This window comes from Lepisosteus oculatus, chromosome 21 (assembly GCF_040954835.1).
Source record: "Lepisosteus oculatus isolate fLepOcu1 chromosome 21, fLepOcu1.hap2, whole genome shotgun sequence".
In the NCBI taxonomy this organism is placed as follows: domain Eukaryota; kingdom Metazoa; phylum Chordata; class Actinopteri; order Semionotiformes; family Lepisosteidae; genus Lepisosteus; species Lepisosteus oculatus.
Genome location: NC_090716.1, coordinates 10,374,387 through 10,389,886, shown reverse-complemented (window position 1 = coordinate 10,389,886; position 15,500 = coordinate 10,374,387). Strand labels below are relative to the sequence as shown.

At 36.3% G+C, this 15,500-nt stretch overlaps 1 protein-coding gene across 2 annotated transcripts in view; it reads right to left on the bottom strand.

Moving 5' to 3' along the window:
* Window positions 1–5,300, bottom strand: part of LOC102690369 (INSC spindle orientation adaptor protein) — a 63,489-nt gene extending 58,189 nt beyond the window's left edge. For both annotated transcript variants that reach the window (XM_015338088.2, XM_015338089.2), the window contains exon 1: window positions 5,102–5,300. The gene's annotated coding sequence lies outside the window, so the exon portion shown is untranslated. The remainder of the gene's footprint in view (window positions 1–5,101) is intronic.
* Between the last annotated feature and the right edge of the window lie 10,200 nt (window positions 5,301–15,500).

Here is a 15,500-nt window from a genome sequence, read left to right as displayed (position 1 = left end):
CAACTCTACAACCGCTGGGCTGATTAGCATATTTTGTAGGTTTCTTATTACACATACTGTAAGTAGGTTCGGTGTTCATTTTGTCAATCCAAGATGGATGGACAAGCAAAAATCAGATATCAAAATACTTTTTCAGAATTTGAGAAAGTCCTATGCAGACCTGTATCTGAGTGAACATCATGCTATTGGGTCACATGGTATGACTGCCATTTTGGATTCTGGTAATATGTTGAAGGTTTTCAAGGCTTTTCTTAGCATAAATGGTAAAAAGTACAGTTGTGAAACTTCGTGTACATAATCCATTTTCCATTTTTGGTAAAAAGGTAGGTTATATATGTTGCATCTATGTTGTATTTTGTATTATACACCAAAATGGAAAAGAATCTTGATATGTACTAAATTTGTACTATTTGCTACTAGTGTTATTTAGAAAACTGAATACAGTACATTAAAAATTACTGCCACCAACAGCTAATCAAATTGCAGCTTTCTATACTGTCTATTGTTCTCCAGTGGAGTGTTATTTTCTCATATTTCAGGATGATTGAGGCTTTAGGAATATTTGGATTGTGAAAGCAAGAATGATACTGTAGGTCTTGATGGTCATATCTGATAGTTGTAACCTACAAAATAGTACAATTATACAAGTGGTTAATCATCATTTACAAAATACTACAAAATGTAATTAATATTTTTAAGAATGCTAATTAACAAAATGTTCAAATAATTTTCTGTTTCCACGAGTGAAACCATACCTTGCTGTGCTGTGATGGCATGGAAGCATTAATAGACTTTTGGTCTATTATTATTGTACTAATAAATTCCAGCATGCTTTGGTGAATTATGCAGTGCTGGACTTTAACCTGTGGTCCTACTTACGTCAGTTGAGTGGCAAAAGCCCAAATTTTACAGGTGTTTCTTCTGTCACTAACACGCAATTATTGATTCAAAAGTGTCCTTAAACTCAAATACACCATTATCACTGACACTAATTTCCAGAGTAATCAGACCCAACATTGCAACCTGGAAGACTTGGTAATTGTGTGTATCTCACACACACACACATAAAAAACTCCACTATTTCATTAGAGTCTGCTGATTAGTTGACAGTTGGTGACAGAATCTAAGCATCTTTCAAACCAATCCGAAATAAACAAAACACTTTAATCATTCAAATTCTGGACACCCTGCGTTGTGGTCTTGTCTGACAGGGACGTTTACCCGACAGTGCTAACGACAGTTGCTTTCATCTTCTTGACAGCTTTCACTTCATCAAGAACAGCTTTTGTAGTGTCCAGTCCTTGACTTCAAAATCAGTAAAGTGCCAAAATAAAGGACACATGAAGTGATGTCACTAGAGCTGTTTGTTGTTGTGATACAGAACATCATCTCTAGTTCTGTAGTTATAAGATGCATTGCGGGATCCAACCTTTGTTTTCCGTGCTCCAAGTCTGAAGCATAATTGCTGTCAGAAGCTGGATTCCACTTCCTCTTGAAGCAGCATTTTGGGTTATATTCCATGTCGACAGCAACGCACTCATTACTGTGTAACACACTGTCTCTGTTTCGGCGTTCAGGTCCCAGGTGTTAGTGGGTTCTTCTTTAAAAGATCAGTTTTATTCACTTAGAATGAAACAGACATTTTAAAAAAACCCAAGCTAGGAAAACAGCATGGACAGAGCGCAATTCTACTTCAAGCTGCTTGAAACTTTGGTTGGGTAACATCCAATGAACCAAGGCATATGTGCAACGTTTATTATTTGTTTAGCCTGCTCTGTTTGCAGATTAAAATGTGAATTATATATATATGAACAGTATATCTATCTAACTTAAAAACAAGTATATGTTCAATAATCTTGTGCCGTTATATACAGTAAGTGGTGAGGCACACACCTAAATCCATGAGATAGGTCATAAAAGTGATTGATCTTATGTGATATGCTTTCTGGTATTCCAAAAGGTGCAGTTTTTGGAATTTCTTTTTTGTCTCTTCTGTTTCCTGTTGTGCCATGTATTTATTTAAAAAAAACTGTATTTAAACACAACTGATCTAAAAAATTAATATGCTTACAATTATAGTTCCCTTTTAATCTAGGTGCTACCACACCTGCTGCAATAATAAACAGTAAAGGACTTGACTCCTGTCTTGAAATGAGCTAAATCCGGATCACCAGTAAATGTACAGTACCTGAATGCCACTGTTCTACAGATCAGTGTCCAAAGTAAAAGTACAGAAGCTCATGAGTGAGTATAAAGCTCACATAATGTGCTTTAAAAACTGCATGAGGTGCCCCAAGGAAGTTAAAAATTATTTTGTCTAAATTTAAAAACTTTCAACGTGAAGGGAATGTCTCTGTATGCAGTATGCAATTAAGCCATACCTCTAGACCAAACCTCACTTTGTTTAATAAATCATTAGCTGAATTATAATACACCTCTGTTCTCAAGTATTATGTTATGTAGCTCTTCCTGTTATGAGGGTCAACAGCTGTGAGTCTGCGTACCGTGACTACTGGCTGTGGATGTTGCTATGGTAATACAGAAAGGAATGTTTTTGAAACTGTCGCAGAATGTGTTATTAATCATTTTAAACCAGCCTAAACGTGCTTTCCTGCAATTCTGACTAGCTCAGTCAGCGGGAATTTGAAATCCTTTCCGTGGAACATTTCTTGTACAGTTTTTCATTGCATTAAATAGTCATATTTCTATTCAGAATCGAAGAGGCAAAGTAAATTCAGGAAGCAGTAAGCAGCAAATTCCTTTTAACTAAATAGACAAAGACTTTGTGGACACCTACACATTTTTTTAATATTTAGTGCTAGTCCACACATAAATATTACTTCTTATCTGTTGAAATGAACTTGATCCACATTTCCTCACTCTGAGATGCTAAGATTAGGGAATCAAGAACAACTTGAGAGTCGTGGACATTTTGGAACTATCTTTGTTCTAAAAATAATACTTCTAAAAACTTAAATCTACTGGTCTAAACTGAAAACAAATCTCACTACACCAAAATATGATTCTCCTACTGTTAAAGAAGGAACTTCTGTTGACATTACAGGTTTATACTGTATACAGTATCTGTGCTGTGTAATGGACTTAGTTGCATATACTGTACACCACTGTTGACATCAATGGTTTATATTTTTTATGTGTACTGATCTACAGTGCATATACAAAGCTATGGAGATGCGCCTTTCGCACATACTGTATTTCTGTTTTGTTGCTGAAAATTAGCCAAAGCTATAAAAGTATGCATTAGCCTCCAGACTACTATTACTGCCAAAGCACCTCATGGTTCAGCCTTGACAGTCTAATAACGTGGAGTGGTCATTGGGGTGCTGCATTAATTTGTGGAAATGCACAGCTAAACAGCGAACACTATTTAAATCAAATTGGCATTCCTAGAGAATGGGACTGGTGGCTCTATGAAGGGAAGAACTGTAGCCTGCCTCAGATCATTTAGAACGAATATTGTCAGTCAAAAGACAGAGCTTAGCAGTGCTTTATGGGTGAGTAAAAATAAACAGTTTAATTGAGGAGGTCCTTAATTTAATGCCCTGCAGAAAATGTATAATTTAACAATACGCCATAACAGGACTGGATGCCAAGATGTGGCACATAATGGTGCCTTTTAAATGTGAACTTCCCAGCTGCTTGCAACATGCGACAAAGCAAAGAACTGTCAAACAGCAGAGCTCTGTAGAGAACGTGGCCACACAGCTCTGCAGGTGAGAATTTAAGCCTCGCAGAAACATCAGTTTGCAGGGACCAATGCGGCAAATAGGATTTTTATATATTTAAGGAAAAACATTGTTGCCCAACCAGAAGCAAGTCTCGTACTAAGCTGCAGAATGAAAAACAAAGAGTCTTTCTCAATGAACACAAAAGGGAAACCAGATACCACGAGCTCTTTTCATGCATATGCTCAGCTGTAAGCCGCAAACAGTGCTGTATTCAGAGAGGACCGGCTCTCCTCCCATCTAGATTTCAACCACTTCAGCACATGTCATTAGTGGTGTATCTTTATTCCAGGACATTTACTGTAAGGGAGTGCCACATACACAAACAAGTTTCCAGGCATCTGCAACTTTAGCAGGACTTTTAATTGTTTCTGAATGACTACATGATAATGAAGCAGAACGTCTTGCAACCTGTGCATGTAAGCACAAGGTGATATCATAATGCAGAGACAACTGCAGGTAACCAGACAACCGTAGTCACAACAACAACAAAAACTGCAGTCACTTCTCTTTGAATAGAAACTCAATTGCCTTGTGCTTTGTGAAGAGCATGCATCGCATTTATGTTTTCAAAGAAGCAAATGTTTACAAATCCCAATGCAAATGGAGACTGGCTGTGTAGTATTTTGGGTTTGGGTTTATTGTTTTGTGTAAAACAAAGCCAAATAGAATGAACAAGGACACCAGAGACTATTAAATATTTACTTCCATCATATTGGGCACTTGTACTGTACAGTATGTTCATCTTGCAGTTTCTATCATTTTTGCAGCTTTCCTATTCTTATACCATGTACAGTATACCATACATTCCTTTGCTTTATTATCAATCAGCTTTGGTTTTACATTGGCAGACTTTTGTTGAAAGTAAACCTTGTACTGTTAATGAGACAAAATGTTGAGTATTATTTTAATGTATCAGAAATAAACAATCATGCTTACATTTGAATATTTTATTTTCATCCAAGAATTGAGAGTATTTCATTAAAGCAGACAATATTTTCTGACAGACTGCATAAAACCCTTAGCCACAATGAGATAGCAGTTACTTTAAATCAAGGTATCATGTGGTGCAAGATTGATTTACAGGAAATCTGAACATAAGCTATTTAAGTCAACTCTACAGTAGTATAATTACTATTAAAAATTGCCATAACACATCACAAACCTCACTTTCTGAGTATTTACAGTTAGTGTTGGCAGCTTATAGCAAGCACCTGATTTTATGTGTACAGTGTACACAAATGATGTAGTAGTTTCTGGCCCAGAAAGAAAGGCATTTAAAAAAAGACAAAAATCCAAAATGTTTTAAAAGAACACAGGTTTTTAGACAAAACAAGAACATTTGGTAAACTTACCTAAAGAACCGCCCTGGTTTCACAGATTAAATGTTCCCATTCGTGTCATGATACAGTAGCCACGCAAACCTAGCTTAGCACAGTCATTTTTCTGCAGATCCGTCTGATTTCTCTAACATACTGGAGTTTACTTAAAGTCTAAAATGACCTTAGGATTTTTCTTTTGAGAAAAGACCACATCCTTCTGTCAGTCAAGCAGTGCATAGTTTCAGCTGGGCTGCCGTCCAAACAGACATGAAACTATTCTATTTTTGTCAACCATCTGAGTAGTAAGACGGTATTTTTAAAGATTCTGTTTTCAAGCATGTAATTGCACAGTGACCAGTTATGGTCAAGTGTAATTGTAGACTTCATCGGATCTAAGTAAGTTGCCAAAAGTGCAAGGTAAATAACTTTAAAGTGTAAAAAAAGAACAAACCACATAAATAATTTTGAAACTAAAATCCAGATGTGGAACAGAAGGGGGAGAAAATGCAGAAATGCCACCACAGCAGATCTTAAGCGTGAATTATATTGCTGTGAAAAAGTACTGAACCTCTTCTACAGAACAAAACTTTAAAGAAGTTTGGTCACTAAACTGTTTTATTATTATTTTCACCCATGAGTATCAGGGTGTATTATTTCAGGGCAGTCCTGAAAACGGCTATCTTTTAAAAAACTGAAGGAGCTGAAACTTCTGTTTGTGGTTTGAATTACTCAGAAATACATGAAGTGTTTAAGGGGGTGGCATTGAGGTTGCTCCACATACTCATATGATTAATTAGTTGGTGAGACATTATTAATACATGCTGAAAAAAAAGAAGAAAGAAAACACAACGTTTCAGCTGTGGAGCCTTCTTCACGTGTGAGGACTTCTTCAGGTGTGAGCCTTCTTCTGTCACACCCAAAGAAGGCTCCACGGCCAAAACATTGTGTTTTCTTCTTTTTTCAGCAAGGTATAAACCTTCCTTGTTCCTTTGCAGCCTACGCATGCTGATGCAGCTCCCCACCTGAACGATTATTAATACATGCTGTTTACTGTATATATAGTTTTTTATTCAGGGGAACCCTAAGTTACAATTATAAGACAAGATACGCAAAGGAGAAATACAGTACAGTGCCATCCTGAAGAAGGAAGAACATCTGCACCATACTCCCTTATCATACAAGCTTCTTGTAATAACATGGAAGGACAAAAAAGGGTTTACGTCTGCAAGCAATATGAATAATGATACTGATGAGAATGGACTCAGTGGAAATAACAAAATAGGGGTTTTAAAATTGTTCCTATCTGGTAAGAGGAGTTTTCAGTTTTCTGTTACATTTCACTATTAACTTAACTATGTAAGCTGAAGGAATGAGCCACAGCCCATTAATTGACTCCCCCTGGCAAATGGATAATTGTCTTAAATGATCAGTACTTCAGTCAAAGGATGTCATAAGTCACTTGTTATATAATACAAATTACATAGTACTAGTACCACTGCGCTGCTCAGTACTTTGTTTGCCTGAGCAGTGGCCAGCTCTACTGCCTCTTCTTCTATCACATGAAATGAAAAAAGGACATGGACTGCAGGCTAAGGAGATGGTGGTGTCTTCAAAAGCACAGCAAAAGTGCGGTGTAGACTCGTGTCTATGATTCTTCTAGTTAAATGTGCTGGGAATATCCCCACAAATTCTTATGTATTTTATGTTGGGGGTTTACAGTATGTTAGTTGCTTTCCAAATGGTCTTGTCACCTTTGCTTTGTTTCTCATAGATATTTTTTATAACTACTACTGTGCGTAAGTGGTACAGTATGTGTTTTCTCCAAACAAATCTGGACTTTAAATTAACACATCGATTTCCATTTCCTCAGTCCATGTCCTAAAATACCCTTGTGTCCAATGGTTCTTGTTCCAAATGGACACGTAATAACAGATTCGAATTGATGCCTGTATTGGATATATTTGCTTGTTTCGCTTTTTATTTCTACACTCAATTTTATAAGATCTCTCCTCAACATGCTAATTAAGCATTTGCTTCGTTACCTTTATCTAAAAAAAAATATTAACAGGCAATCAATTTACGATGAACAGACACAGGTGGGAATGACAATGTGTCAGACACTCAATTTCCACACCACAATTTCCTTTTGCTTAATTCCACTTAGCACAACTTAATTAGGGCAACTCTGAAACTGAGCGAGTTAATAAGCCCAGAGTGTAAATGCTAACAATTCCTATGCTAAATGCATATAAATGTTATAGAAATGCTAAATACAGTCTTTTGGGAGATTTAATGGAGAATTTGTTTTAAGAACTGAAATACATTCTAAAATAGGGCTGAAATAGAAAATGAAATATATTAGTCTGTGATTAAGACCTCATCTGGAGCAAAAACCAGAAGACACAGGTGTTCATCAGTACCAAAAAACACTGTTCTAGAATACTTGATTCTAACCCGTGTTCCAAGGTTTCTGCTGGTTTTCATTCTAAGCTAAAAAAAATAATAGATTACCTATATTGACCTGCATGCTTTAGATTTCTAGTTTCACAAATATCCTTATTCAAGGGAACTGTTTCCTACAGCTTCAACACACAGAACTTTAAGCAGCTAGACATAAGCCTGTTTTCCTTAATTATACTGCTTTGAATACTGTAGGTGATCAATATGTGATGAACAGAAACATGGGAATAACACTGTATCACTGTATGTTCCTCTGTTCTACCTCTATTTTTCCAGAGGTTCAGGTGGTTACATCTCATTTAACTCCTGAATGGGGGCAGTTCTGGAAACTCAGAAATTGGTACAGGATTGATATCATGTTTAAATCCCATTCAACGTTTTTAGAGATTTTGTTTTTACTAAAGCAAATTAAGGAGAAAACAGTGGTCCCACCATACCCATAGTTTTGGAGGATTGTATCTAACGTACATTCGCAAAACCCACTGTGTTTTAGGACCCGGGGAAAGAACATTATAACAGAGCGCCCCTCCCACCATTTTGGCTCTGCGTCCAAAAAATGTTGTGGAGCCAAGATGGCTAACATTACTGCCTGTGTTGAGAATTAAGAAACGAGGACAAGAGGAGTTGAGCTAGAATCAGTTGAAACCAAAAGTGTATTTTGAAGTTCTTACCGGAGAACTTCAGTCCGGAGCTTGGTAAGTTATGTCGAACACCTCTGTGTGAAAAACAGGACATGTGAAGAAGCTGATAACTTTTGTCTTTGATTTTGAATGAATTCTAATCAAGACATGTCTCCTCTTGCAAAGGAGATTTTTGACTTTTTGTTGAAAGTGGAGGTTGGAATCAAGAGAGTCATTCCCCTACCACGGCATGTTTGCACATAAAAAATACTAATTTTTACGTTAGTAATACATTTTACAAAAGCTTGGCGGACATCTCACAAACCTTACAAATGACAAATGTTGTAGGTTCTGCACGCTTGCATGCATGCAGTTATGTACTGCCTTTTCCGTACATGTTTTAAAGCAGAATTAATCAGGAGCTTACAGTCTGCGTAATGATGTTATAACAATGAAGTTTTGTTTCCACATTGCTGAAAATACACAGAACAAGAATACATCCGAGTTAAATTTTCTTGATGCTGCCATCTACTGGAGAGAGTGTTTCTTGTTCGAATAGTGTAAACGCAGTTAATTCTGAGATTGCAAAGCATGAGTGTACACCTTTGTTATAGTAGTTTATATCCAGACCTAGACAAAAACAAACTTTGGGATGGCTACTAACACTGTGACAGGCTCACGCGAACTAATTAGATAAAATATGTATTTCAAATGTTACATTCTTGGAAATGAGTTATACTTTAATATAGAGTTTAGCTTTAGTTTTGAAAACATTATTAACCTTTATTGGAAAGCAGTACTTTTATAATTGTAAGTGAGACAGTCAAATAAAGAAAACTTTTTTATTTAAAACGTTGTCCTTTTCATTTTCAAGAGAGTTTTGGGTAACATAATTCTGTAAGTCCACTAACATTAATACTTAAAAAAAATCTGCTGTATTCATAATATTAATACTAACAATCCCTATGCTGAATACAAAACAAAAGTAATATCTGTCTTTTGGGAGATTTAATGAAGAAATAACCCCTACTAACACAACAAACTCAGTTATAAAGCCATTGTCATATTTAGGGAACATTAACATATTAGATTCTTATCTAAGGTTAATGGACATGTATAAACCCCATGAGTTTATAAGGAAGTTATAATACAGCATTGTTGAAAATTAAACCTACAGATTCCAATTGACAGTGTAATTGCTCATCAGGGATCTTAATACTGGGGTGGCATGGTGGCACAGTGGTTATTATTACTACCTGTCAGCACTGGGGCCCTTGGCTCAGTTCTGGACCTGGGTTCCTATCTGCATGGAGTTTGTTCTGTATATTCTTCCCATGTTCATATTGGGTTCCTCCCACAGCTCAAAGGCTTGGTAGTTAAATTGTCTTCTGAGATAATTAGCCCAAGTGTTAGTGTGTGTGTTTGTGTCTGTGCCGTGCCCTGCCTTAGAGGAGTGTCCCACCCAGGGCCTTGCGCCTATTGCTTGCCAAGATAGACTGTAGAATATAGAGTGGTAAGAAAATAGGTTGATATTAATACAAGTAGGAATCCTGTTCAGGTAACAATTTTCAATGCACGCCTATGGGATTTGTATGAGCCTTTTAATATATAATATGATATATTTAATATCTCATGGTGAGATGTCTGGATTGTATTTGTGATTCTACAGTTTTAGTTGAAAATAATCTCTGAATTTAACTTAATTTTCTGCTATGTACAGATCTACCCTCCGCAGTGATTACAGCTCCTTGAATTCCACTAGACAGGGAAACACAGTTAACATCCGTCATAGAAAAGACACTACAGTATATTACACTATTACCTCCCCCTCACAATATGGTAGAACTAATTCAGAGCATGATCATTTCAAACAGCTCCAAAAATTATTTTATGGGTAATTATATAGTAGTACAGTGAAACTTGTTTTTAAGGACGTGGCAATAAACATTTAGAAAATCATCCATTTATAGGCAGCTGAAAAGGTAGTATTATGGTTTTAATCTAGAGTCCTCATCTTGTCATTGAGACACACTGATATGTAAAAAGCAACACTTCACTGAAGTGCTGCCTAATAGCAGAAGCCTTAATAGCAGAAGTTCAAGTGTACTGTTAAAATGTATGCATTACTTACACACAGATTGAATTTTATGTGCTAACCTTGAATTCATATGAAATACCATCACAACTAATAAATTCTGTATATGTCAATTACACTGTAACAGAACCGAGCTAAACATTTTATGCTATAAAACAGAGGAAAATAAATGGATAACTGATGAAATTTTTTAAACAGACTAAGCAGAAAAATAATGTCATGCTGTGTACAGGCACACTCTCTATATAATAAAAACAATTATTATTCCATTATAGAAAATTTAAAAGAAAATAACATTATTACCATATGTAATAAAAAATGTCTGCAATTCAAATGACACCCATTATCGACTGAAAAACGAGTTTATTAGCCTCTTGTCCGCTTCTCATGCAAATTTGAAATATCATACTTCACATATTATGAGTCTCATTTGTTGGAAGCGCCTGTTTAATTTTTTCATAGCCTGATATTGTCTACAAGTATATATATGTAAGTATCACCAGTCCTTACTGTTGGAGGCTTTGTCTGTTGCATCACTGTCAGGCAGGAGAGTGGTTGGCTGAAGGGGACAAGTGGGTTTTCTAACTACAGTGCTCCGTCAGGGTACTGTTTTAGTGGTTAAGTGATACCATGCCAAAGAAAGAAAGTTCTTAGTAAAGACTGCATCTAATGCAATCAATAAACTTTCTATACTTCCTATATTGCCATCATTAGTCAGTAGATTGCAAAATTCCTACTTCACCGTTTTCTCACTTTATTAAAGAACACTTCTCTTTTTCTTTTAACTTTAACTGTAAGATTATTCTGGTGACTGAGTAAAAGTCGATTTTTGCAATTAAATTGGCACGTTTTAGTTGGAGGGGAACCAGGTTTTTGGATAACATCTGTCTATCATTCACCTCTAACAAGGGAACCAGGACCAGAGAATGTAGAATGACCCCAAGGCAAATCAGACCCACCTATATAACCTACAGTAACTTTCTTTGTCAAGGTGAGCTTTACGTTTCTGTCTTTGATTTTGTTGTCATTATCTTGGTTTTGTTGTATCCTTGTGATTTCACTGATGTCCAGTTATCACCATTGCAAACCTGTATACAGTAATCATCACATTAGCCTTAAACATCTTGGTAATGGACACTGGATTTGAAATTGGGATGTCTTGGTGTTTTAACAGCTATCACTAGAAATCAGTCTTTTGCCTCTAACCTGGGGCAGTTCTCTGACGTTTCCTCATGTTGAAATAGTTCTGTTTTAATATAATACATAGTCACAATCGAGCTGACTTGTGATGCCCACAATGTCAATAGGCACTTCCTGGGGAGTTGTGAAATTTGTGAAACTACTAGATAATAAAATCCTTTACAATATCGCATTTGTTGTGCTTCTATTTAGCTCATTTTCAAGGTGTGAATAAATTTGAACATTGTGTATTTAGATATGGATTGCACTAATACTATTATTACTACTATTATTCACTACTCCTTTTCATGCATGTTAATTGAGGCACGTAGATAAATACTGATGTACACCAGCATTTTCTTTTCTAAAGCGATTCATTACAGTTCATCAAGGGTGTGAATAAATTTGGAGGATTCTTTGTACTATTTATGAATGACAATATACAGATTCATTGTTTAAGATTGAATAATCAAAGGTTATACTAGAACGCCTACATTCAGGCTTACCTGAAGTGTAAACATCAATTTTCCCTGGAGAAATAATGCTGTGTAGGATAATTGCACAAATTACCCGAGCACACACATCTACCCTTTTACAATACAATTTCAGGTGGCTTGTTTTCATGGACTTATTTTAATCTTTTTTTTATAAAGTTTCTGAATCCAAGCCCACACAAGTGGTTATACAGGCACTCTTTATTTTCACACTGGTATTAACAAGCCCAGGGAGCATGTCCCTCTTCAAGCAATACTGTGGGCAGCAGCATGGAGTAGTGGCTACAGGCCGTGGACTCTGGACTTGTCATAGGAAAGAGAATTTGTTACTACTCCGATCTGGTTTGGAGGCAATTTCAGGTGAATGTTAGGCTGAAGTTGTCGGAATGCCAGTGAGAGTGGTCCCTCTATCAGCGTTCTTGCCAATGGACAGAGCACAGAGCATGAGCTTGCAGCTGTAGAAGCACTAGAGGGAAGCCATGGAGGCCATCTCTACCATAGCAAGAGGGAGAACAGACAGAACTTTTAGGACAGTCAAATCAGAACACCGACCATAACTTCAGGGTAGTCAGTATACCTGAAGTATAGGCAGAGAGGGAGCAATGGATGTCTATAGAGATAGAGATCCAGCCTATAGGTATTCCCTGGAGAGAAGGTTGAGCCTCTGCTACCAATGGTTTCCAGTCATTCAGCATTAGAGAGAGAAGTGCTGCATAGCTGAGCCAAAATTACAGTATATCCATGAAAGGAGAGTATAAACCATTCTTCATAAAACAGCTGATGTTGGGACGTGAGAAGGTCCTACTAGGAGTGTAGAGTTGCTCAATCACTGCATGTTGGCTCTACAGAATTGATGTGGTGTGGAAACAATGGTGTCCTATGTTATTAGTGGAGCAGCGTGTTGTCCTAAGCCAGGGTTTGATCAAAGACTATGATACTTCGCAGTATCTCCTAGAGTCAAAAAGTGATAACTGAGCATCAGGAGTTGTTATTGTAACAATGGGTTCATGCAACTATACATTAATATATACGTACAGATTCGTGTTATATAAATAATTACGTATTCTTGTGTTAGTGTAACGATTTTTTGCATGTCCAGTTTTATTATTGTGTTCTAATGTTCCCTGTTCCAGAACTGTTGTTCTATTACACTGCACCGGAGACATTGTGTCAAGATGCATCTAGGGTTTTGCTCTTTGTGTCCTGGTGGGTGTTGCCATGGTTTTTCTTTCCTGCCTCATTGCCCCATGTCTTGGGGTGATTTCAGTGACCTGGGGGGTGGTGATAAAAAGATGTTCCATCCTCCTGGTCAGGCGGTCCAATGTTAGCTGTTCTTGTTTGTGGATGCAACTATCATTATTGATGTACGAGCATTCCTTTCCTGGTTAAATAAAGCAGCACACACTGCAATGACTAAACGCAAACTAGGTTGACAGTGGCTACTTCCTCAGAACACACCTGAATGATTAGGTTGTTAGCATACTTATGTGGATATACCTGACATTAGGGGAGAGACTGTGTTGCACACCTCGACCCAGTGCTACATTCATACGTTGTCCAAACTTGTTTTTTTCCCTTGGCTATCAACTATCAAAGATTTTTGTTTACAGTAATTTCAATTTCCCAGCGCAATCCCCTGAACTGCACTATTTCTAATGAAGAAGCCGTTTAATGTAACATTCACACTTTACATGAAAGTTCAGATTTGATCAGTTCTGGGGTCTAAATATAGTTCACATCTTTAAATCAATCATAGGTACATGATGTAATCAGGCCTGCAAGAAAAAAAGTTTATAATATATTCAATTAAAAACTGATTATTTATAAATTAGTATCTGACCAATTTGCCCTCATTACATTATGCAGTGATACCTCTTCCACCTGGTTTTAATATACTGGATTATTTTCAAGACGTACTGTACATGTAACACTGCCTTTTACAAAATGCTACATTGATGATTGTAGCGTTTTACCTTCATTATGATTATCATGTTGTAGGTTTTAAATTCTGGTTTCAATCCCTCAGTTAACATTAATTATCATTAGGATCTTATTACAACACATGTGAAAATATTATTCGAAAGTATCATTCCGACAGGACAAAAGATATAATAACCAAGAAAACCTATAATACATAACTTAAAAGATTATACCCCTCTCTAGAATAATCCTCAGTGATTTCAGTCTTCTGATGTGTGATAACACCCTGTAAGGCAAGTGGTACTTAAAGTCTTTGTATCTATTTTTTTAACTATCCTGCAAATGACATAAAAAAGGCATTCATGTTTTCTGGAAAGGTCAGTTGAAGCAGGGCAAAAAAATCTGAAGAGGCCAAGGACCTGTACATGGGAAATATCTTTGAATGTCATCTTTCGTGATGGTCTTCTGGATCCACATTGAAGGTTTCTAACCAGAACTTTGGTGGTTTTTACAGAAATCTGCATGAATGTGTTTGCGCATTTGTAAGCGGTGAACAGAATAAGGTAATAACCTAAGTTTAACACTTCTTCCTCAGACTGTATTTAAAGGAAATGTGTAATGTGGTATCAGATATTATGAGAGGAATGTTTTGTCGTTGTTGTCTTCACACTTTTTATTTTCTGCAATTGTATGAGTGAAAGATCAATTGGGTTTTACGGATATTTTCAATAAACTAATAAGTTCAAGTTAAAACTGTTTAAGAAAGCTGCAACAGTCAGTTCTTCTTCAGGTGGAGCTCCAGGTTCCTGCGTTTTATAGGTAATAGAATACATTGTGCTTTCTTAGTCTTCTTCATCTGTGTACTGTATTGTAGTCATTTGGAATTACAGGATAATATCTTATATTCATATAGCACCTTTCCCAATTTACATGTACAAGATGCAGTATCCGTAAAGAATATCATAACATTTTCTTTTTCTTTATTATTTTCACTTTTCTTGAGAATCACATTTACATTATGTTTCTCTCAAATTCAGAAGCCAGCCACAGAGAGCATTATTAATCATAAGCTAATAGATCAGCAGTAGAAATGAAGTTCTGTACCAACTTTTCTAAGGGTTTTGCTGAAGCCGTTTCAAAATATGAGCTAATTATTATGATTCATATTTTGTTGTATGTAAATAGTCTTTTCTACAGATATTATAGATCTGTAGAATACATGTTTCATATCCTTAAAGTATTTAATCCAATGAATTGGATCAAGCAAAATATGGATTTAGAAAGGTGCATCATGGACATTTAAAACCTTTATCCAGTTTTACAATTAAAAAGAGTCTAAGATCAGACTGCCAGCCCTAAAAAGGAAATTATTTTAGATAGCTTTCATATCTAATTATAGCTCCAACTCTACTGGAGGCACTTTAGATTTTCCAGTGCGTGCACTGGCAAAAGCCCAGTGTACAAATATCTATTATTCTGGACTGGTTGTATAATAATCATCCTAAGTGAAGAAGTTGGGTTAAGAGATCTGTTTCCATCAGGCACTATCAATTTAGATTAAAGAATTCTGGTTAGAAGACTAATAGGGATGCGATCTTGTTTGGATGTGAGTAACCTCAATCACTTTAAGTCTTTGCAATAAAACAAGTATCCCGACCCAAATG